The following is a 22,563-nucleotide window of genomic DNA, read 5'->3' as shown; positions in this document are numbered from 1 at the left end:
GCAGCGGCGGCGGGCCTGTAGGAGGCCCACTGCCATCCCTGGGGCCCTCCAGCAGGGCTCAGAGGGCGGCAGGGGGCCTCTAGGAGGCCCGCTGCCGTCCCTGGGGCCCTCCAGGAGGGCTCCGAGGGCGGCAGGGGGCCTCTGGGGGGCCCGCTGCCATCCCTGGGACCCTCCAGCAGGGCTCCGAGGGCGGCAGGGGCCTCTGGGGGCCCCACTGCCGTCCCTGGGGCCCTCCAGGAGGGCTCCGAGGGCGGCAGGGGGCCTCTGGGGGGCCCTTTGCCATCCCTGGGGCCCTCCAGGAGGGCTCCGACGGCGGCAGGGGGCCTCTGGGAGTCCCGGTGCCGTCGCTGGGGCCCTCCAGGGGGCCCTCCAGCACTGGTAGCCCCCACCAGCTTTTTTGCCAGTCTCTGACGGGGCCTGGGGCCCCATCAGGGGCCAGCAAAGCTGGATGAAGCCTGGCCCCCGGAGGGTGGAAGCTCCGCCCCCGGCATGCGGCCCCGCCCCGGAGGGTGGAAGCTCCACCCCTGGCACGCAGCCCCGCCCCGTATGGTGGAAGCTCCACCCCCCGCATGTGGCCCCGCCCCGGAGGGTTGAAGCTCCACCCCCGGCTTCGGCCCCCCAGTCGCCTGAGGGACACCAACCCGGCCCCCGGCTCAAAAAGGTTGCCTACCCCTGCTCCTCGCCTTTCTCTTCCAGGATAGGAAATGTTTGAAAAGTGGACAGGAGGGGATCAGAGCCTCCAAATCTCAACCACCCTTTGAGCAACTCTTGTGCCCCTATTAGGAATCCCACCCCACCTCTTTGAGAACCACTGATCTAAATTTTGTCAGCATAATGGAATGGCTGCTTCTTGACAGATGTGGAGAAACAAAGGCCAAGAGACTTGGCTTCACAGGGGACTGGGTGTGTGGACCCTGCTTTCCTTCTCTCCTCAGTCTAGTGGGATGGCCATGGAATTAATCTGGAATAATTATTATCCCTAGTTAAGAACTCAGGCATTGCACTTTAGTAACTGTTAAGACTATGGACCTCAGAATGAGGAGGGAAGGGAGGACGAGGAAGTCAATCCCCCTCTAAGACTGGTGTGAGAGAGACTGAGTACGCCTTCCAAATAATATGAGAAAATTGGACCATCAATACTCCCATGTAGTTGAATCCCTGCAGGAATAATTAATCAGAGGGGTGCTATATGATAATTATTTTGCTATTGCTCTCATTATACTCAGATTGTTACCAGCTTCAGATGGATGGCAATGATGGTTTTATTGCAAACTCTTATTTTCATTGTTTTGTATAAACAAAACTGGTGGTGGTGGTAGTGGTGTGTATCTTCAAGTTATTTTTGGTTTATGGTGACCCTAGGGCAAACCTATAATGGGGTTTTCTTGGCCCAAGATCGCCCAGTGGGTTTCATGACTGAGTAGAGAACTGAACCCAGGTCTCGAGTCCTAGTCCAACACTCAAACCACTACACCATGCTCCTGGCAAGCAGTCAATGTGAGTCAATGTTGAGTCCCCTTCCCTTAAAAAACAATTTCTGGGTGGTTGATTAAGACAGGCCAAGAAGTCATCGCTGAGATTATTCAGCCTCATTTCCTTTACAGTATCAGAGTAAAGAAACCAAACATATGCAACTTGTCCCACATTCATCCTACTCACTCCTCAGTAGATGGGTTCATCTGACTATATGTCTAGAAACAATTTTGGCAGGAAGTTTGGAAGAGATATAGGAGTTAAGATCCACTGAAATTAACAGGATTCATCACAGGTTCACAACTCACTTAAATCTAATTTATTTAAATAGGTTTATTCTAGGTAAAGTAATGTAGATTTAATCACAGAAACCTTAACCTGATCCAGGCACAGGATAGGCACGGGTTTAAACAGGTGAAAATGGATCTTATCATATGCCTCCTTGCCCAACTCAGCCACATCACATACCTAGTTTCAGGGTTACCTCTTCATCAGATGCTTTAACTGCTTTGGCTCAATGCTAGGGAATTCTGGGAACTCTAGTTTTGTGAGACATTTATTATTCTCTATCAGAGAACTCTGGTGCTACAATAAACCACAATTCCCAGGATTCCCTAGCATTCAATCATGGCAGTTCAATCAATCTCAAACTGGATTATTTCTGCAGTATGTTTTGGACCTCTAGTTGATCATTTTAAGTGGTGTAGTGTAGCATAGTGGTTTGAGCACTGGACTATGACTCTGAAGACCAGGGTTTGATTCCTCAGTCAGCCATGGAAACCTACTGGGTGACTTTGGGCACGTAACACGTTGCACACTCTTAGCCTCAGAAAACTCTGTGACAGATTTGCCTTAGGGTAGCCATACAGTGAAAATGACTTGAAGCCACACAACAACAAAAACAGTATAAATTGCCAATCCCATGATTCCATATGACAGAACCATAACAGTTAAAGCAGAATAACAGCGCTATAATTTTGTAGTGTGCATGGGCTCCATGTAACAGTTTCTGATCTATGTCAAGACTGAGATAATCCAGCTCAGAACTATGAAGCCATTAGTACTAGTGGAACACCATATTTTGGTCATTTCTTGCTGGACCTTTAAAACTGATCAAAACAGAGTATTAAAAATTAAAAGAATAACAGGTTGAGTCTACCTCATTTGAATTTCTGAAATCCCAAATATTCCAAAAACCAAACCTTTTTTCATGTGGCTGATATAGTGACACTTTTATTTCCTGATGGTTCATCGTATACAAACTTTGTTTCATGCACAAAATTATTTTAAAATATTGTATTTAAAATTACCTTCAGGCTATATGCATAAAGTGTATATGAAACATAAATAAATGTTGTGTTTAGACTTGTATTTATGATTCTATGATTCCAAGATATTGCATTATTTTTGTATATGAAAATACTGGTATTCCAAAATAATTTTTTTTTAAAAATCCCAAATCCAAAACACTTCTGGTCCTGAGCATTGGGGACAAGTGAGATTCAACATGCACTAACTCTTTTTTGGTGGAAAAATCATATGGATTCCATATATTCTAACCCATTAAAAGCTACATAATTCAAGATGATTTATATTTCTTATGGGAGGAGGGGAAGGCTCCATCTGTATGGCTCTGACACAAGCTTTTGCCTTTTTAAACAAGTGTATGTTGAAACAAATGCATATCTTAATTGCAGAAAGGACATGTCAGGAAACCTGCCAGTTCCAATTCATTTAATTTCAGTCAATCCAAATTGGCCAGCACATTTTGCTAGAGTTCATAACCTTTAAATTTCTATAGTTCTTGTGCATCTCTTATTAAAAGATGGAACCCTGGGAACACTTCAGCATTTCAGCATGGGCCTCCCAAACTGCGTGAGGAAGGGTAACCCTTTGAAGTTGGCAGAGCAACTCAGGGTAGTAAGGAAGATGTGTACTCTAAGGATTCCAGAGTTAGCTGGGCAGACAGCAGCTCACTGGAGGACCCCAATGTTTGCTCACTGGCAGTCCGCAGGCAGTCAGGGAGTAGCAGAGACAAAAAGACCACAATCAACTACCTGCTACCAGGAAAGAAAGCACAATGTATTACAGATTTGGAGAAAAGGGTTCTAGTATATGGAAGTCATCCAGAAAAAATAAATGATCTGGTGTATTTCCCCCTCTAGACATTCATCCAGATCAAGTCGGCTATTTGGAATTCGGCACTATTGTCAGTAAGTTATTTTCTTAAATCTGTTGACAGTTAATAGAGGACTCATAGATAAACAGATCAAGAGTTTGACACAAGCTTTTCCTTCTCTTTCCTTCTTTTCTTTCTTTGTGGCACAAAGCCAAGGTGAGACAGCCAATCCCATGATTTTCTTTTTCGGATAATAAAGTAGGAGATTTGTGTTTTTGCAAGTCCTTAGGACAATTAATCACTGGCCTTTTACCCATGACATTTAATGTTTTACTCTGCAGCCAACAAGTTTTCCTCATGATTAGCAGTGTAATGGCAAGTTTACTGAAGAACATATTTTGAAACAGGATATAACTGGGAAGTCCTGCATACATTTTGTTGTTGACTGTTGCTGTTTTCCTGTCTTGTGCACATCATTTATCTATGTTTTGTAGACATTTGATGTTTACTGTTTATGGTTTATTTGATTTACCATTTCATATTATTCTATACTGTTTTTGCAGTACATTGATTACTCCTTACTATATTATGTTGTTGTTGTTGTTGTTAACTGCCTTTGAGTCAACCTTAACTCATGGCAACCCTGGGGATGAGACATCTCCAAGTCTCTATATCCTCAACTGCTCTGCACAGCTCCTGGAGATAAAGGCCTGTGACTTTAATGATTAGGTCTAACCATCTGGCATTCAGTCTTCCTCTCGTTCTACTGCCTTCTTATGATATGGCCAAAGTACAACAGCCCCAATTTAATCATCTGGCTTCCAGGGAGAGTTCAGGCTTTATGTCCAAAGTGCAAACAGCCTTAGTTTAGAATTCAAAGGGCCCGTATAGACAAGCTGGAATAAAACTGCTTCAGGTCGCTTTGGAGGTATGCTGTTTAAATGATGCATGCATCCTAAGAGTCTGGACTGGAGCGTGGCTTTGGCGTGGCTTCCAGACTCTTAGGACACATGCATCATTTAAACAGCATACCTACAAAGTGACCCAAAGCAGCTTTATTTTGGCCTGTCTGTACTGGGCCAAAGTCATAGCCATATTAATCTGGAATATTAGTATGTAGAGGGAACAAATACAGGAAAGGAGATTCTATCTCAACATTAGGAAGAATGTCCTGATAGTAACAGTGGAACACTTTCCCTCACACGGTGGTGGCGTCGCCTTCTTTGTAAGTTTTAAACAGAGTCTAATGGCCATCTGTCGGCAGTGCTCTGATTGTGTATTCCTGCATGACTGAAGGAGGCTGGTTGCTAAAGAATATCTTCAGTATTCTCCTCCAGCGCCACATTTCCAAATGAGTTTCGTTTCTTCCTGTCAGCGTTCTGTGAAAGCTGCAGGCAATTTTTACACTTTAGAAATAATGCCATTTGAAACCACCTTAACTGCCATGTCTCCGTCCTACAGAATCCTGGCATTTCTAGTTTTGTGAGGCACCAACACTCTTTGGCAGAAAAGGCTGAAGACCTTGTAAAATTACAAATCTCAGAAGGCTGGTGGCATGGTGGTTAAATGCCTGCACTGCAGCTGCTCACTCACAAACCACAAGGTTGAAAGTTCAATACCAGACAGGGGCTCAGGATCAACTCAGCAGGGACGTAGCCAGAGGGGTCCGGATCCCCCCTTCCATTAGAAAAATGAATGGTGTGTGCTGCTGCACACAAGCCCCATTATAATGGTGGCACTTAGTCTGGACCCCCCCCCCCCTTCCTAAAATCCTAATTACGTCCCTGAACTCAGCCTAGCATCCTTCGGAGGTCGCTAAAATGAGTACCCAGATTGTTGGGGACAATTAGCTTAAACATTGTAATAATAATACAAATAGTAATAATAATGTGTAAAGAGATTCTGTAGCACTTTGGGACTAACTGAAAGAAAGAGGTTGGCAGCATGAGTTTTCCTAGACTTAAATCTACTTCCTCAGACACATTTGATGCGTTTGCATTTGAGGAAGTAGACTTTAGTCTAGGAAATTTCATGCTGCCAACTGCTTTCTTTCAAACAGGTCCAAAACACACCTCAGAAATAATCCAGTTTGAGGCTGCTTTTACTGTCCTGCCTTGATACTAAGGAATTTTGGGAACTGTAGTTTTGTGTGACATTTAGCCTTCTGTCTCAGAGACCATTGTGCCACAATAAACTAGGGGTGCATCCACACTGCAGGAATAATCTGGTTTGGGACTGCTTTAACTGCCATGGTGCAGTGCCAGGGAATCCTGGGTACTGTAGTTTTGCGAGACATTTAGCCTTCTATTAGAGAGCTCTGGTGCCAGAATAAACTACAGTTCCCAGGATTCCCTAGCATTGAGCCAGGGCAGTTAAAGTGGGCCAAACCGGATTCTGGGAACTTAGCTTACTTGCTAATTAGCTTACTTGCTGTTCACCGCTATGATCTTTGGAATAGCGGTATATAAATAAAACAAATTATTATTATTATTATTATTATTATTATTATTATTTCTGCAGTGTGTTTTGGACTTAAATCTCAAAGGTGCTACAAGATCTCTCCACATACAGATCCTACAGACTAACCAGGCTATATCTTTGCGTAGTAGTAGTAGTAGTAGTAGTAAAACTACAAATCCCAGGATTCCATAGTAATAGTAGTAAAGGTAGTACAGCAGCAGCAGTAGTAATAAAATAACAAATCCTTGGATTCCATAGTAACAGTATTAAAGGTAGTACAGTAGTAGTAGTAGTAGTAGTAATAAAACTACAAATCCCCAGGAGTCCATAGGCAGGAGCCTGGGCACTTAAATAGGCGTCAGTCTAGAGAAGAAATAATAAAGATGATGGCGATGCAGAGGAGGATGCCCCAAAGGGCTCCTCCTCAGCACCCCGCAAAGGTTCAGCCAGGGCAGGCTTCCTGAGGAGGAGGAGGAGGAGGAGGAGGTTGGAGGCCTGCAGGGACGGAGTTAAACCTTTGCCTCGCCTAGGAAACCCCACCTCCATCCAGCCTCTGAAGAAGAGACTGCATGAAGCAGGGAGGCGCCCCCGCACTAGGCCCAGCATTGGCCTCCCTCCCTGAGCCTGAGGTTTCCAATTAAGGCGCGGGTGAGTCTCCTAGTCCTCAGATCAGAAAGGGCTAAGGCTGTGGCTGTTGTGGGCTTTGGGAGCCCTTTCACAGGCTTATCACGGGGCTTTCCTGGCATGGTTCTTCAGAGGGAGGGTCGTTTGTTTTGACTTCGTCGTGGAGGAGGTCCCAAACACACTGCAGAAATAATCCCAGTTCGAGCCCGCTTTAACTGCCCTGGCTCAATGCTAGGGGATTCTGGGAACTGTAGTTTTGTAAGACATGTAGCCCCTGTCTGGCAGAGAGCGTGCGCTCTGGAGCCACAACTACAACTCCCAGGATTCCCTAGCACTGAGCCAAGGCAGTTAGTCTCAAACGGGATTGTTTCTGCAGAGGCGGGATGTTTGGGAGAAGGCGGGGTTTAATAAAATGAATGAAATGAAAAGGGCTTTTGGGGGGAGCGTTGGGGGAGGAGGAGGAGGAGAGGGCAAGGGAAGAAGGCGCCCTTTCCCCTCAGCCCCGCCGCTATAGAAGCTTCCCGCGCTTAACACTGAAAGGCGCCTCCTTAAGCCCCTCCTCAACCTTCCTGCCTTCAGTTGCTTTGGACTCAGTCTCCCAGGCGCCCCAGCCATTGGCGCCAAGGGCGAGGCATTCTGGGAGATGAAGTCCAAAACAAGCAAAGGCGCCAAGTTTAAGAGCCACTGCTAGTGACGGGGAGGATGGAAAGGAAGGATGGGGCCATCATGGGGGAAACCCCTGCCTTACACACACACACAAACACACACACCTCCCGTGCCCTTTCACACAGTTGTAGCCAAGTACTGTACAATGACACCCTAAAGCACCACACTGCCCTTTATGGGGCCAACCGAAATGCACATTGTTGTGTATTTTGCTTAGTCCTACAGAAGAATCACTTGTGTACACACATACACAATTGGCCCTCTACATGGACACTATTGTGTATTTTGGCTGGTCCTATAGAAGTATCACTTGTGTACACACACACACAATTGGCCCTCCATGCGAACACTTGTGTGTTTTGGTTGGTCCCATAGAAGTGCCACTTGTACTGTGTACACACACAGTTGGCCCTCTACACAGACACTATTGTGTCTTTTGGTTGGTCCTATAGAAGGATCACTTGTGTTGTGTACACACACACACACAGTTGGCCTTCCACATGGACACTATTGTGTATTTTGGTTGGTCCTATAGAAGTATCACTGTTTTGTGGATTTTGGACATTGTTGTACTTTGCTGATTGCTCTTGTAGCACTTTTGAGACTAACTGAAAGAAAGAAGTTGGCAGCATGAGCTTTCCTAGACTTAAGTCTACTTCCTCAGATGCTTTTAGTGGAGTGGAAGCCAGGGACAGACATATACATGCCATAGCTATGTGAGAATGTCAATTCAAATTCAAAATCCTTTTGTGTATGGCTTCCACGCCACCAAAAGCATCTGAGGAAGTAGACTGAAGTCTATGAATGCTTATGCTGCCAACTTCTTTCTTTCAGTTAGTCTCAAAGTTCCTACAAGATCTCTCTATATACTGATTCTATAGACTAACATGGCTATATCTTTGAATTGTACTTTGCTGTATGGCCAACACAGCTAACTCTGTGTGTGTGCGCGCGCACACACACACAAAGTTGGCCCTCCACATTTGCAGCTTTTACTTGCGGATTTGATTGCTTGCTGTTTTGATTAATGTGTTCTCTGTAGGAACATCTAGGTCCTCCAGCACAACTCTACCAGAAATTGACCATAAAGTTGTGCTGGAGAACCTAGATGTTCCTAGAGAAAACACTTCTCTAGACATTTGTAGGTCCTCCAGTATGATTCTATGATCGACTTCTGGCAGATGCTGACGGCAGAGTTGTACTGGAGGACCTGGAGATTCCTAGAGAGGTGTTCTTCTCTCAGATAAAAAGTATAATGATTTTTTTTATTTGCGGATGCAGTCCTTCACCTAACCCCAGTGAATGTGGAGGGACCACTGTATATGGTAGTTATAGGGCTATGATTCCACTTTAACTGCCATGGCAATATCCTATGGAGTCCTGGAACCTGCTGTTTAGGGAAGGTATTTAGAATTCGCATCCAAAGAGCTGGGGTGCGTCAGCAAACTGCAGACTCCAGATTTCCATTTGATGTTGTCACATAGTTAAAATGCAACCATAGCTGTAACTAAGTAATGGTAATAATAATAATATTATTTATATTTTCTGCCTCTCCCAGGTGGATCGAGGCGGGATTACAGCCCAATAAAATATACAAGACACAACAATAATTTACAATAAAAATTAACTAATAATTCGTTAAAACCAGTTCTATCAAAAATTGACAGTGGAATGGAAATATACAGATTCAAGGAAGGAAGGATCAGTATTTCTTATATGAGGTCAGGTGGATAAGCTCGCCGGAAGAGATCCGTCTTAACTGCCTTCCTAAAAGAATCCAAGGAGGTAATAAGATGGGTTTCTTCAAGGAGACTGTTCCATAATTTTGGAGCTGCTGTGATAAAGGTTCTTTGGGAAGTTGAAACTAATCTAGTTGTTTGTAATTCTAGTTGGTTCTTCCCAGTTATTCTGAGAGTGTGGGGCGGATTATGTAGGGAGAGGCGTTCCTTCAAGTAGTGTGAAAGGGTCTCATGTCTCCTGCTTGGTGGTCTTTTTTCCCCTAGCCTCAGGGGGTTCCTCTCCCCCAACTGAAATAAAGGAAGTTTTGTGGTTTAATGTCTCTTCATGCCATTTTATACAATTGAATACAATAAAATGTAAGTTACATGGAGGGGTAGGGCAAGAAATGAAGCATTTGGGTGAGGATTCTAGAGAAACTAGAATTTCATATAGTTTGGGGCTGTAAAGGTGAAAAGTTGCAAGCTGCCACCAGCTGATGTACTTGGACAGTTGATGTCTTTCTCTTTCTGTCCCCTGTCTTTATGACATTTTATGACTCACTGGCTGCCTGGGTCTAGCTGCCATTCGAACGTTCTGTAATGATACTACACCACTTGGGAAACTAAGATGTCAACACTTGGCTTCTGCTACTACAGTCAGGCCTCTGTATCCACTGATTCAATCATCAACGGTTTGAAAATACTTAAAAAAAATATAAATTCCAAAAATCAAACCTTGATTTTGACATTTTATACAAGGGACATTATTTTACTCCACCTTGGTATTTAATGGGACTTGAGCATCCATGGATTTTGGTATCTAGGAGCATTCCTTGAACCAAACCCCAGCGTATGCCAAAGACCTACTGTATTGCTAGTGATTTAGGCTAGTAGGTGGTAGTCCATTAAAGAGAAATTTGCTATTGATGCTGGGCTAATATTTGAATGTTTGCTAGCTAAGTGGCATTATTAAGTGGCTAGAAAGTGGCATGTTCAATGTCAGATTACTTCTTTCATTCCACAGGTAGTGGGCAGAAAACAATGCTGTTGCTTTGATCATTTTTTTAAGAGGGTTTGCTTTGAAAGAAAAAGATAAAAATAAATAGATGTAAGTACAGACAGATAACAGCATAGAGTTTTGTGACACCTTAAATACTAACAAAGAGTTTTACAGTATTGTGTTGAAATTGTGATACATTATGAATGCATTATCAGTGCTTCTGCTAATGTTTGTTAGTGACCTGTTTTGAAGTAATAATTAATGCTTTTTGCATTTCTCTTCCCTTTCACTCCACTGATGCTGTGCCACATAAACATCTACCCAGCCTATAGGGTTGCCAAGTTGGAGATGGGATATTGCTTCTGTAACTTTAATCCTGAACTGGTTGTGGGAGCTGGATGAGGTACCATAAATCTCTATCAAGTGGGACAATTGTGGCTGTTTCTGCTTTTCCTTCCAAAGCCCAACATTCAGCTGCAGCCATTGCATCCCGACTAATTCTTTGAATTGCCAGTGGGGAGTGGGATGAGATGCCAGTGACAAGAACAGAGCTTTGTGAAAAGCAGCTTATTTGTCAGAGCATTTGTTAACTGGAATATCCCTGTACATCAATTTATATTTGGTATTTTATCATAATATCTTTGAAATAATGAACCTGGGCAATAGAACACCCACAGAAAAGATAATGTTTCTGCATACTGCAGAATTCTCAACACATGCCTTTAAAAGGAAAAACACTGTAGTCTCCATTTTGATTAATGACTGAGTCATGGTTTAAAAAATCTTTAACAAATTTGATGTCTTTGAAGTTACTTACTTTAAAGTTGTATAAATCATCTGTTGACATTATTTTTGTTTCCTTAACAGACAGGCCTGTTCCTGAACAGTCAGGCCAAAATAAAGCTGCTTCAGGTCACTTTGGAGGTATGCTGTTTAAATGACACACACATATTAAGAGACTTTTTGCATTTCTCTTCCCTTTCACTCCACTGATGCTGTGCCACATAAACATCTACCCAGCTTTGGCACAGCTTCTGGCCTCTTAATATGTGTGTGTCATTTAAACAGCATACTTCCAAAGTGACCCGAAGCAGCTTTATTTTGGCCTGTCTGTCCAGGCCCTTAATTTTCAGATGTAAACCTGCTTTTGTATTTTCATCCTTAAGTTTAAGCAGTTGTTCCAAGTCTTTGTTGTTTTCTGTTAGTAATGTGGTGTTATCTGTGTATGTTAAATGGTCAATGCTTCTTCCCCCAGTTTTCATGCCTCCTTCCTCTGAATCCAGTCCTGCTTTCTGTATGATATGTTTTGCATATAACAGTGTGACAAAATGCTGCCTTGTCTGATCGTCTTATCAATGCCAAACCATTCTCACACCGTGTATATACATACCCAACTCTCTTCCATGCCAGCCACAGATGCTGGAGAAACGTCAGGAAGAAACTCTTCTAGAACATGGCCACATAGCCTGAAAAACCCACAAAAAGCTATGGATGTCGGCTGTGAAAGCCTTCAACTTCCCAAACCATTCTGTTTCTCCCTGCTGTATCCTGACAGTGACCTCTTGTTCAGAATATAGGCTATGTGTCAGGACAATCAGATGTTGTAGTACTCCTGTCTTTTAAAGTGAACCATAATTTCTCTACACCAGGCTGTGTGTCTGTCTTGTGGGCTGCATGTGACCCCAGGGCCTTTTTTTTTGTAGCTTCCAAGGGTCCAAACAGTGTTTTCCTCAAGCATTGTTTTTCTCCAAAATATTCCCAGATGGCCTCTGGGTGGTGGAGGGCATTTTCCTTATGTTTATAGGCTCCTTGGATCAAAAACATTTTGTGAATTAAAAAAACAACACCTTTTGGCCTCCCCCTAGGAGCAGTGGGGCATTTCCACCACATGGATGGATGGACCAATTTAGACACTGGAGAGGCTTTTTTTAAAACTGGATGTGAACAAAGATTTACTTCCACTCACTTCCTGTTGCCCCCCCCCCCCCCAAAAAAAAAAAGGCTTTGTCTGGGTCTATAATGTCCTGTTCCTGAACAGTCAGGCCAAAATAAAGCTGCTTCAGGTCACTTTGGAGGTATGCTGTTTAAATGACACACGCATATTAAGAGACTTTTTGCATTTCTCTTCCCTTTCACTCCACTGATACTGTGCCACATAAACATCTACCCAGCTTTGGCACAGCTTCTGGCCTCTTAATATGTGTGTGTCATTTAAACAGCATATTTCCAAAGTGACCCGAAGCAGCTTTATTTTGGCAACCCCCCCAATCTTCCCAGAGGGTGTTTGGAGCCATTTGGAGCAAACCCGCCTTTAAATTTTTATCTTATGGAAATGTGTGCTATGGTCTTCCAAGATCTCTGGGGAACCAATGCAGGTCCTTAATAATAATAATAGGATTTAGCCTTCCACAGTTGATCTACACAATCAAAGACTTTTCTATAATATATAATGCACATGTTGATTTTCTTCCAAAAAACTGTTTGATGCACTCCATTAGCCAATAATGTTCGCAATATGATATTTAGTGCCTCTTTCTTTTTTGAATCCATCTTGGACATCTGAAAATTATTTCTCTATGCATGATAAAAGTCTTTTTTTTAGTAAAATTGCTAGTAAAGTCTTTAGTAAAATCTTCAGCATACCTTTGCTTCTGTGGGAGGATGTTTAACACAATACTTGGTGTCTCCTTTCTTGGGAATTGGATGTGCAGTAAGTGGTCATTTGTTTAGTTTTCCATATTTGTTGGCAGATTTTTATCAACATTCGGAAGTATTATTTCTTGAAGGTCCAAAACATACTGCAAAAATAATCCAGTCTGAGACTGCTTTAACAGCCCTGGCTCAGTGCTAGGGAATTCTGGGAACTAGTTTTGTGAGGCATTTAGCCTTCTCTGTCAGAGAGAGCTCTGGTGCCACAATAAACTACAGTTCCCAGGATTCCCTAGCACTGAGCCAGGGCAGTTAAAGCAGTCTCGAACTGGATTATTTCTGCAATGTGTTTTGGACCTAAGGCTTGAAACAGCTTTGTTGGTATGCTATCTATTCCTGGTGATTTATTTCTTCCAAGTGCTGTGTGAGCATCTTTCAATTCATTTTTAAAAATTGTGGGTTCCTTGTCAAAAAGTTCTTCTGTGAAACAAAGTGTCATTCATGTCGTTTCTCAACACGTTATTTCCATTGTCTTTTTATTTTATCCTCATCATATAGTGTCTCTAACAAGATATAGTTATTCTGTTAGTCATATAGTGTCTCTGCTCATGGTTTAAATTTTCCTTAGATATTTCATATCTTATGGTAGAGGTCTCCTGCTCTCATTTTTGCTGTCTTCTATTTCTTTGCATTGATTATTATAATAATTCTCATTGTCCCTATAGACAGGTCATTGATCAGTTACTGCAGCATTCTGACCATACTACTGTTTAAAGCAGAGGTGGGCAACTGTGTAGGAGTATGGGGCCATATTAGCTTCCCAGGAGACCTTGTAAGGCTGACCTCTCTGGTGCACTTACTATGACTTTCTTTCCTTTGTAACTCTAGGAGAAATTAGAAGGCCATGCCTGGTGAATCAAGGTTCCAGCTTTATTTAGGGAAAGAAATGCATTTCTATCACTCATCCTATTAGACCAGAAACTGGTGAGAATGACAGCCTTGAACCTCAAACACTTACATGCTAATATACAGTCGGCCCATCCCTTATGTGAGGGATCCGTTCTGGACACACACACACACACACACGCACCCCCATGTAAGGGAAAAAACGCATATGCTCAAGTCCCATTGGAAGTAATGGTGCTTGTGCCCACACCATGCCCCATTTCTTCCGGGGAGCGCCAGCATTTTTCCCGGTGCATCTTCCAGAGTATGCTGGAAGCGGCATGAGTATAACGTAGTCGCACTGTAGTTTAGGGTTACCAAGTCACTATGGGAAAGCACATATGCTGGGAAAATTCCACCAAGTTAGCAATTTGATAGAAGTTGAAACTTACAGGAGCCTGTTGCCTCTTGAGAAATAAACAACCATTCTCCAATCCTTGCTACATAACCCATTCCCCAGTTCCTTGGTGTCTTAGGGAACAAAAATTGCTATGCAAGCTTCACAGTGTCAGCTCACTCTTTTGGAAGGATGTCCCAGTACTAGGATACACAAATAATAGAGATGCAAGCATTTTTGGGTTGGCACAGGTGAAGCCATTTTCGTTTTCTCACTTCTGAAAAAACAAACAAACACAAAAACCCAATTTTGCCCCCAAATGCCCTCTAGAGGACAAAGTGGCATTTTCACCTTGTTTTTCTGGCCTTCGTGGGTCATTTGAGGCTTAGGAGAAGAGAGTTTTTTAAACAGGAAGTGAGCAGAAGTAATTGCCTGTTCATTTTCTGTTTTTAAAGGACTCTTGGGCTTAAATTGATCCAGGGTGGGTTAAAAAGTGATGGAAATGCCCCTCACATGTAGAGGGCATTTTGGGACGAACAGAGTTTCGAGAAAAATTGCAAAATTTTTGTTTGACCCCATGGGGGGGGGGCACAGAGATCAACCCAAATGTGGTGTAGACAACAACCACTTCAACAACAACAATAATAGCCATCTCTCCTGGTGCAGATAAACAATGAAAACATCTTCACCTGCTAAATATCTGAGGGTTATGTGCTGCCTAAGGCTACATAAGCAGCAATTTTATCCAAGAATTCATAAAAATAGTTATTACTTAACATGAGTTATACTTCTTTGTATATTTTAATAATCTACAAATGAAAAATAAGATGCCTAGATACACAAACTGAGCATGTTAGCTTGTTGGGTTGAATCATGTATTTTTATTTATTTATTTATTTATTTATTTATTTATTTATTTAAAGAATCATATCTGTGGCAGATAATTCCTTAAACTACTGGTTAATTTTCAAGTACTGCTGTCTTTATGTTTGTGACTGAAGTATGACACAATGATTTCCAAGGTGTTGTGTTGTATAAATGAGCCATTTTTCAGTCAGTCCTTTTACTTGGATCTAGAATTTCACTATTCACACACATTTTGGTGGGGCAGCAGTCACTTCCATTATCATTCCTCTAGAGAAAATCAAAATGTTAGTGTTCTGTAAACAACAGCAATTTATTTTGTGTGAGGGGAAGTCCTCTTCAAGATAGCATTTTTCTTTCCTTCCTTCCTCCCCTCACTTGTTTTGTAATATACGCACTGATGATTGATCTGCCACTGCCATCTTTTGGATGGAAACAGATTTGCTAAATAAATATTTATAATTTTTGCCCTCTTGTGGACTGGCATTTATTTTTAAAAGGGGCAGAGGGAAAAGATAGTCCTGAAGTCCTGTAGTCTTTATACTGACTTTTCAATACATTATAGGAAAATAATTTTATTTAAAATAGTGTCTTTTTTTTTAATTTTTTCTTAATTCCATATAGAATCTGCCCATCTGTTTATTTGTCTATTTATCTATCTACACATAGATATAAATTGTATCTATAAAAATATTTTTGGAATATGGATGTTTGTAATAATACAAATGTTCTATCATTCATTTTTCTTTTCAATTTTATATATGAACTCTTACCTCATAACTCTTTGTCTCCAAAATAGGGTGTTTTTTTACAGAACTCATTTGAATTGTAGGAACAGTTTTACTGATATGTGCTTCATTTATTCTGTAATTTTTAGCCCCCAAGCGACTTAGTTCATAATGAAGCCAAAATTACATTCACTCAAGTAAAGATTTCATTGGGGGAAGTTAAGCATAAAGGGACTGTATTTAGTTGAAGTTAAGAATATTTGAAAGCTCATACATTTAGGTGGATTTACTTATTCTGAAGTAGTCTTTTTTTATAGGACTGCTATAGATGTCAGCCTTATCAGGTTACAAAGGATCAACATAGCTCTGGATTTAAAAAAAAAAAAAACTTTGTTACTGGCAGCTTTCAGGGATTTGGCTGAATGGTGGCAGAAGAAGAAGAAGAGATAAGATATCAGGTAATGTAAAACAGTGGCTCCCAATTTCTGGGTCCCCAGAGGCCCCTCGCCGTTGGCCTTATTGGCAGAGTCTTCTAAACAATATTTAGGGTCCAAGATTGAGAATCACTGCTATAAAGCTGTTAACCCCAAGGCTCCTTAAAAGCTCCTTTCTGGTGGCTTATAGGGATCTGACACTGCTTATACTTTGATTACAGTCCCTGGCCATTACCAAAATGTCACATAAGAGAGGCAACTCTGCAAACTTAATTTTAATGCCAAAGCTACAGAAGATGTAGTTGCTTGACTAGCAGTCATGAAAGTCCTGTGTGTTAGTGTATGCTTGTGCGTGACTTAGGGTGACCTATGGGGTTTTCTTAGGCAAGGAATACTCAAAGGTGGTTTTGCCAGTTCCTCTGAAATATAGCCAACAGCACCTGGTATTTGTTGGCAGTCTGTCATTCAAGTACTAATCAGGGATAACCCTGCTTCCTGGCAGTTTGTTATCCTTTGTTATAAATAGGGTCTAAAGCAAAATGAGCCAGTGTGAATGGATATTCAGTGTTCCAGTTCAGGATCTTAAGAACCCACCTTCAATTCCACCCCTCCAGCTTTCTACGCTCTCCCCAGTTCCCAGTCGCAAAGCACTTATGATTCTGATAGAACTGAAAGTGGTAGCATGCTTATCCCAGGATCATTGCAAGCTTTATCTAGTTTCTTCATCAGCTGCTTTGTCCTTTTTGGCTCATGACTTGCTCTGTCTCTTCTAGGCCCGGACAGTATAATTTTGCATTACTCTTTCTTCTTCAGTTGTTTTTTTTTTTTAATTGATACTCTGAGTTGTGTTAGAAACCCACTAGGGATTTGTCACTGAGTAATGTATTTTCCAGCATTTGTGGTCCTTCTGTGTCCCATGCAGCAGTGGCTGTTTCAAGGCAAGTTCTGTGATTCACCATGAGTTCAACATCAATCACCCTTATGTGTAGCTACTAGCTAGTCCTGTGTGTAAACTGGGAATGTTCCCACAAGCATGCCACACACAAATAGGTATATAAAGGGTTCTTTAAGTATGAAAAGTTTGATGCCCGCTTCTCTAGATCATTGTTTTTTCATAACACTTGTATCGAACTAAAATAGAATATTTTGCAAAGATACATCCCTGATACTGCTGATCAGGGCACAGATAAACTGAATTTAATGTCTCAGAAACTACTGGTGAACATCTTCAGTCTGGTCTGCTGCAGGCCCATTCACAGGATTTTATACGATGAAGCCATGGCAGTTAACATAGAATAATAGCACTATAATTGTGTAGAGTGATTGGGTCTCTGTTCTGACCCAGTGCAAACCCATCACCTTTGCCATCCTCCCTCAGCTGGGTCCTTATAAACTCGTCCTATTAACAGCTGTTTCCATTCAGCAGATCATACATTCAGGACATAAGATGATACATTCTGAATATGTTTTCTGGAGTTATGTGCGTATTTTACACAAAAACAAAACCAAAAAACCTCACTTTTATTAAAGGTTTTCTAATTTACAATATCCGCCTATATTTTTGTTATATTTGAATTTTTTAATGTGTTTTACAGAATGCCTACCCCCTGCAAATGATCAGCTGATGTTGTGAGCTGCTTTGGGTACAGTTTTCTGTGGAAAAGAAGCATATAAAAACCCCTTAAATGGCAATACTGCTTGCCTGTTAAACTTATATGAACTTTATTTTGAAAAGATTCTACCGTGACTCTAGGTAAAAGCTTCTTAGTCTCTACTTGGAGACACATTATCAATATTTTTTTATTTTGCATTTGTTAATACCTAGCAAAAAGTAATGAAAATAGAAGAAACCAGCAATATTAATGAAATGCTTTTTTCCTGGTCATGATTTCTTTTGAGGGGGACAGGCAGATGCTGGGGGGGGGGGGAGAGCTTGGTTAAAACTGAGTGTCTCACCTTGCACTATTGCAAACTTACCACTTGATAATAACCAGTTGCTTCTCTTTATTTGTCTTTATTTTTGATAACATGAAGCTGATTTGGTATTAAGTGGACATAAATTATGCTATTTTATAATCATCATAAAACATACATTTTTATACATCCTATATACATCTTAAAACATTTTTTTTACAAAGGAGAAAGTATTTCAAAAATGGTTTATCTCCTCCCTGCACAAATATCATGCAACCTCCTTCTCCCACAAATGCTTTGGAGAACTGTGAACACATGCTGTCGAGTTTGGAAAATTCATTTGCTGTTTTAATTTAGTGTGTTCCTCTCTGACTTGGAGCGTTCTTAATATATGTAAATATATGAGGTTAGAGATAGTAGCATTCCTCTATGCAAACTTTGTAGTTCTTTTGGTGTACTATAGGCAACTGGCTTTAAAATTGTTAACAAAAGTTACTGACTAAAATGTTACAATTCAGACGCTAATCCAGAGAGCTCACTTGACAGAATAAAGTTAATCCGTTCCATGTTAGAAATGCTGCTTACAGAGTCTGAAGGATGTAACAAATACCCCATGCCTCAACTCCACAGGGTTCCCCACTTCCTAAAAGTACAGAAGAACAAGCGTTTGCCTGGGAGGTTCTGATGCAGGAGGAGCAAGACTTTTTTTTGTTCTCTCCCAGAAAGCAGCTGAAGTAACTTGAGGAGAATTATAATTATTGAGAACTCTTCCTTCAGTGGTAATTTTGTAGCAGCGTGAAATGTAATAAGAAGACAGAACCAGCCGCTGCAGTTAATACGGAGGGAAGTGGAGTCCACACTTGCAGTGGTGTAGGTATTAATTGGGGAAACTTAATTGTAACTGAAAATAAACCAGAGGGAATATTTATTCAGTGTCAGTGGCATGGGTTACATGACCTTTCCCATCTATAATTTATGCAAATAAACTCTGTTAAAGTCTAATGTGTCAGGCAACCTGATCCTGTAGTGCCTTTTTGGGCTGCTGAGGCGGCACAAGGAAGATTTTGTTGTTTCATGCTCAGCATCTCTGTGTGGTAGGAACAGTCTTCATAGTTTCAGTTTGCTTTGGAAAGAAGAACAATCCTGTCTCAGATGACCTGTTCACACGTTGAAAATGCCATTGCTGAACATATGGAATCATACCTGATGACTCAGGGCCGGTTCAGACCGGCATAAAAAGCTGGCTTCCAGCCAGCTTGCAATGGTGTATGCCAGACCTGTGTGGCAGTACATAGGGACTAAAATTAAAATAGGCTAAACTTCTTCGGGCTGCAGATAGGTTCATAATATTATTTAGAATTCTAATTCATAAAATTAATTAGAATTAATTAATGGTAATTCTGTCCTCCTCCTCTATCTGGCCCTCTCCTCAGGAGAAAGCTGAGCAGCAGAGGAGCCTTGCCTGTCTTTCTACTGCCCAGACTTCTACTCGGGAGAAGGCCGAGTGACGGAGGAAACTTGACGGATGAGCATCTTCCTCGGTTGCCTGGCCTTCCCAAATGTCCTCTTCCTCTTCCACCACCTGTGTTTTTCCTTGGGAGAAAGCAGAGCAGCGGAGGAGTGCAGGGTGGGTGTTCACTCATTTCCCTCCTCCTTTACCACCACCTGGCCTTCTCCTCAGGACAAAGCAGGGCAGTGGAGTAGCAGTGCAGGTTCAAGTGTCCTCTTCCTTCTCCTTGCCTGGTGGAGGAGCCTTGCAGGGTCAGCATTCACCCTTCCTCCTCCTTCTCTGCATGATCCGCTCCTCAGGAGAAGGCCGAGCAGTGGAGGAGCCTTGAAGTTGTTCCACATCCTTTCAGGCCGTTCGAAATCCCTTGGAAGTCCGCATGCAGCCCCTGGGCCATATGGCATACGCACAACACATGCTTTCATGATGCCCAGAAGCTGGCTTCATGCTGCCTGACTGCCACATGGCAACCAGCTTCCTGGTGCTCCGACAGTGCAGTACTTAGATTCCACATGCCATCAGAGCACCATAAAGCTGTGGTGGGGCAGGAAAAGCCAACTTTTGCCAACGCAAAAGTGCAGTGGAGTCTCCTTCTTATGAACAAAATTCTGTGACCTTTTGAACTAATCCATTTCAGTGTTAAACAGCTCTTACCATCTGTTTTAGAAGTTCTTCCTAAAATTTAGGCAGTATCTTTTTGCTTGTCATTTCAATTCATTGCTTTTGATCTTGTCTTCCGGAGCAACAGAAAACAAGCTTGCACCATCTTCTTCGCAATGGATTTTCAGATATTTGAAGATGACTTTCATGTAATTCCATCTTCTCTTCAAGCTGAATGTGCCTAGCTCTCTCAACCATTTCACATGCAGATGTCTTGGTCAATCTCCAAGCTAGACAGATTGCATTTTGTCAGTATTATGTTTAATGTGTATTGCTCAGAACAGGACACAGTACTCTGACCAAAGCAAAAGAGAACAGCACTATGACGTCCCTTAATCTGGGAGCAGGTTTTAAAAATGGAAAAGGAGCAGACTATCAAGGGAAAGTACAAATGAGAAGACAATCTTTGTAAGGAGAAGTTCATGAAGAGTAAAGCTGAAAATGAATTCAGTCTTGCAAGAGAAGTTTATTTTTTAGCTTTTAAAAGTTTTAGAATAGGGATTATTATTTTTTTGGTGAGGTAATTCTATGGAGGGGGGGGCTATGCTTGAAGCAAGAAGAACAAGGACGTTGTAGATCTATTGCAGGGAGAAGATGGAGAAGTGTTAATACATAACAGAACTATCCAACACCTACATTGCTTCTGTTTTCACCCAGAAGGAAAACTGCTCAGTTTGGTGAACATAGAATAAATGATGCAATAATGGAGTTGCAGTTGAAGATAGGTAATGAATTCATTTATCTGGGGCTGGAAGAACAGCATCTAAGGGTGCTAAGGAGACGTAATTTCAAGAGCCTTTGTTTATAATTTTTGAGAATTCTTGGAGAACAAATGAGGTCCCTGTAGATTGGAGGCAGGGGAACGTTGTTCCTATCAGGATTGTAGGAACAGCTATTTGGTCATTGTTCCAGTTGGGCATAAATACCAGAAGAATGTTCTAGGACAGATTGTAAAACAGTAGATCTGGGAGTACTTATGATAGATAATAATATGTTTAAGAGTGAGCAAAAACAAGTCACGCAGACTAATACTGCCTCTTTTTTGACTGAGTTGCAAGCCTGGTACAAACCTGGTACTGAGTTACAAGCCTGAGGGATACAGTGGCTTAGAAGTTAAGATGCCAATTCTGATTACCATAAGGTGGGAAAGTTGGCAGTTTGAGGCCTAAGTGCCATGTGATGGAGTGAGCTCCTGTCACTAGCACCAGCTTCTGCCAGTGCAGCAATTCAAAAGCATGCAAATGTGACAAGGTAACAGTGTTCTGTGCAGTCCTGCTGGCCACATGATCACTGGAGTCGTCTTTGAACAACAGTGGCTCTTTGGCTTAGTAATGGAGACAAGCACCGCCCCCTACAGTTGGACACAACTAGACATTCATGTCAAAGAGTTACCTTTACCTTCTTACAAGCCTGGTATATTAGGCAAATGGTGTGGATAGAGTGTAATTTGATTTCACTAAGGCTTTCTATAAGGGTCCCCATGACATCATTGTTCTGTTCTGACAGTAGCCTCTTGTCCTGAGTACAGATTCCTCATCAAGACTATCAGATGTGTTGGCTCTCCCATGGCTTTAAGAGCATTCCATAGCCTTTCATGATCTGTGTAGTCAAAGGCTTTGCTATAGTCTATAAAGCACATGCTGATTTTCTTTTGGAATTCCCGGGTGCGCTCCATTATCCATCTTATGTTTACAATGTGGTCCCTGGTGCCTCTTCCTTTCCTGAACCTCTGGGATTTGGACCTTGGGTTTCTTTCTCCATGTGTGGTTGGAATCTATGTTGTAGAATTTTGAGTGAAATTTTGCTTACATGGGATATTAGTGCTATGGTTCTATAGTTGCTGCAATCTTTTGTGTCTCCTTTTTAGTGGATGGAGAGGTATATTGATCATTTCCAGTTTGTCGGCCATTGTTTTGTTTTCCATATCTGTTGACATATGGTAGTTAGCACTATAGTTGAGTCTGTCTGAGCAGCAGCTAAATTACAATATCATCTGCTCCTGGTGACTTGTTTTTCTCAATTTCTCTTATTTTGCCTCTATACAAATAAAATTTATATATAGACAAATTTGTATACAAATAAAATTTGTATATAGCACCGAATTTGGGAGAGGAAGCTAATGCATCAGGATTCAGGATGACTTCAACAAATTAGAGAACTGGGGTCAAACTATATGAAATTTGGTAGGGATAAATGTAAACTTTGGCATTTAAGTACGAAATATCAGATGCATGAATGTAGGATAGATGGCATGCAACTTCACAGCATGTGAAAAGGATCTTAGTAGGCAAGCCAAACATGAGTCAAACTGTGATGCAATGGCAAAAAAAAAGATGTTGCAGTGAGCCTAGGGTGGGAGATAAAACTGATTTGAAACCTTTTTTTTTTTGCTTGATCAGATGGCTTATTTCATTCTCTAGTGCCATTAAAGATAAATGGAATTTGGTGGTGGAGTTTCAGTTTTA

At 41.7% G+C, this 22,563-nt stretch overlaps 1 protein-coding gene across 3 annotated transcripts in view; it reads left to right on the top strand.

Annotated features, from left to right (window-relative positions):
• The first annotated feature begins 6,670 nt into the window (after positions 1-6,670).
• Positions 6,671-22,563, top strand: part of FANCC (FA complementation group C) — an 80,496-nt gene continuing 64,603 nt past the window's right edge. Inside the window, exons 1-5 of one of the 3 annotated variants that reach the window (XM_089490902.1) lie at positions 9,108-9,127; positions 10,386-10,463; positions 13,598-13,693; positions 15,901-16,041; positions 17,613-17,770. The gene's annotated coding sequence lies outside the window, so the exon portion shown is untranslated. Of the gene's footprint in view, positions 6,701-9,107; positions 9,128-10,385; positions 10,464-13,597; positions 13,694-15,900; positions 16,042-17,612; positions 17,771-22,563 lie in introns of those variants that run through there. The other 2 variants (XM_089490890.1, XM_089490895.1) reach the window with 2 other exon arrangements.

The sequence above is a fragment of the Sceloporus occidentalis genome, unplaced genomic scaffold (genome assembly GCF_023333645.1).
Source record: "Sceloporus occidentalis isolate IW3139 unplaced genomic scaffold, rSceOcc1.0.p SCAF_1, whole genome shotgun sequence".
Taxonomy (NCBI): domain Eukaryota; kingdom Metazoa; phylum Chordata; class Lepidosauria; order Squamata; family Phrynosomatidae; genus Sceloporus; species Sceloporus occidentalis.
The sequence above is the reverse complement of the archived record's forward strand: the minus strand, read 5'-3'. Positions and strand labels throughout refer to the sequence as shown.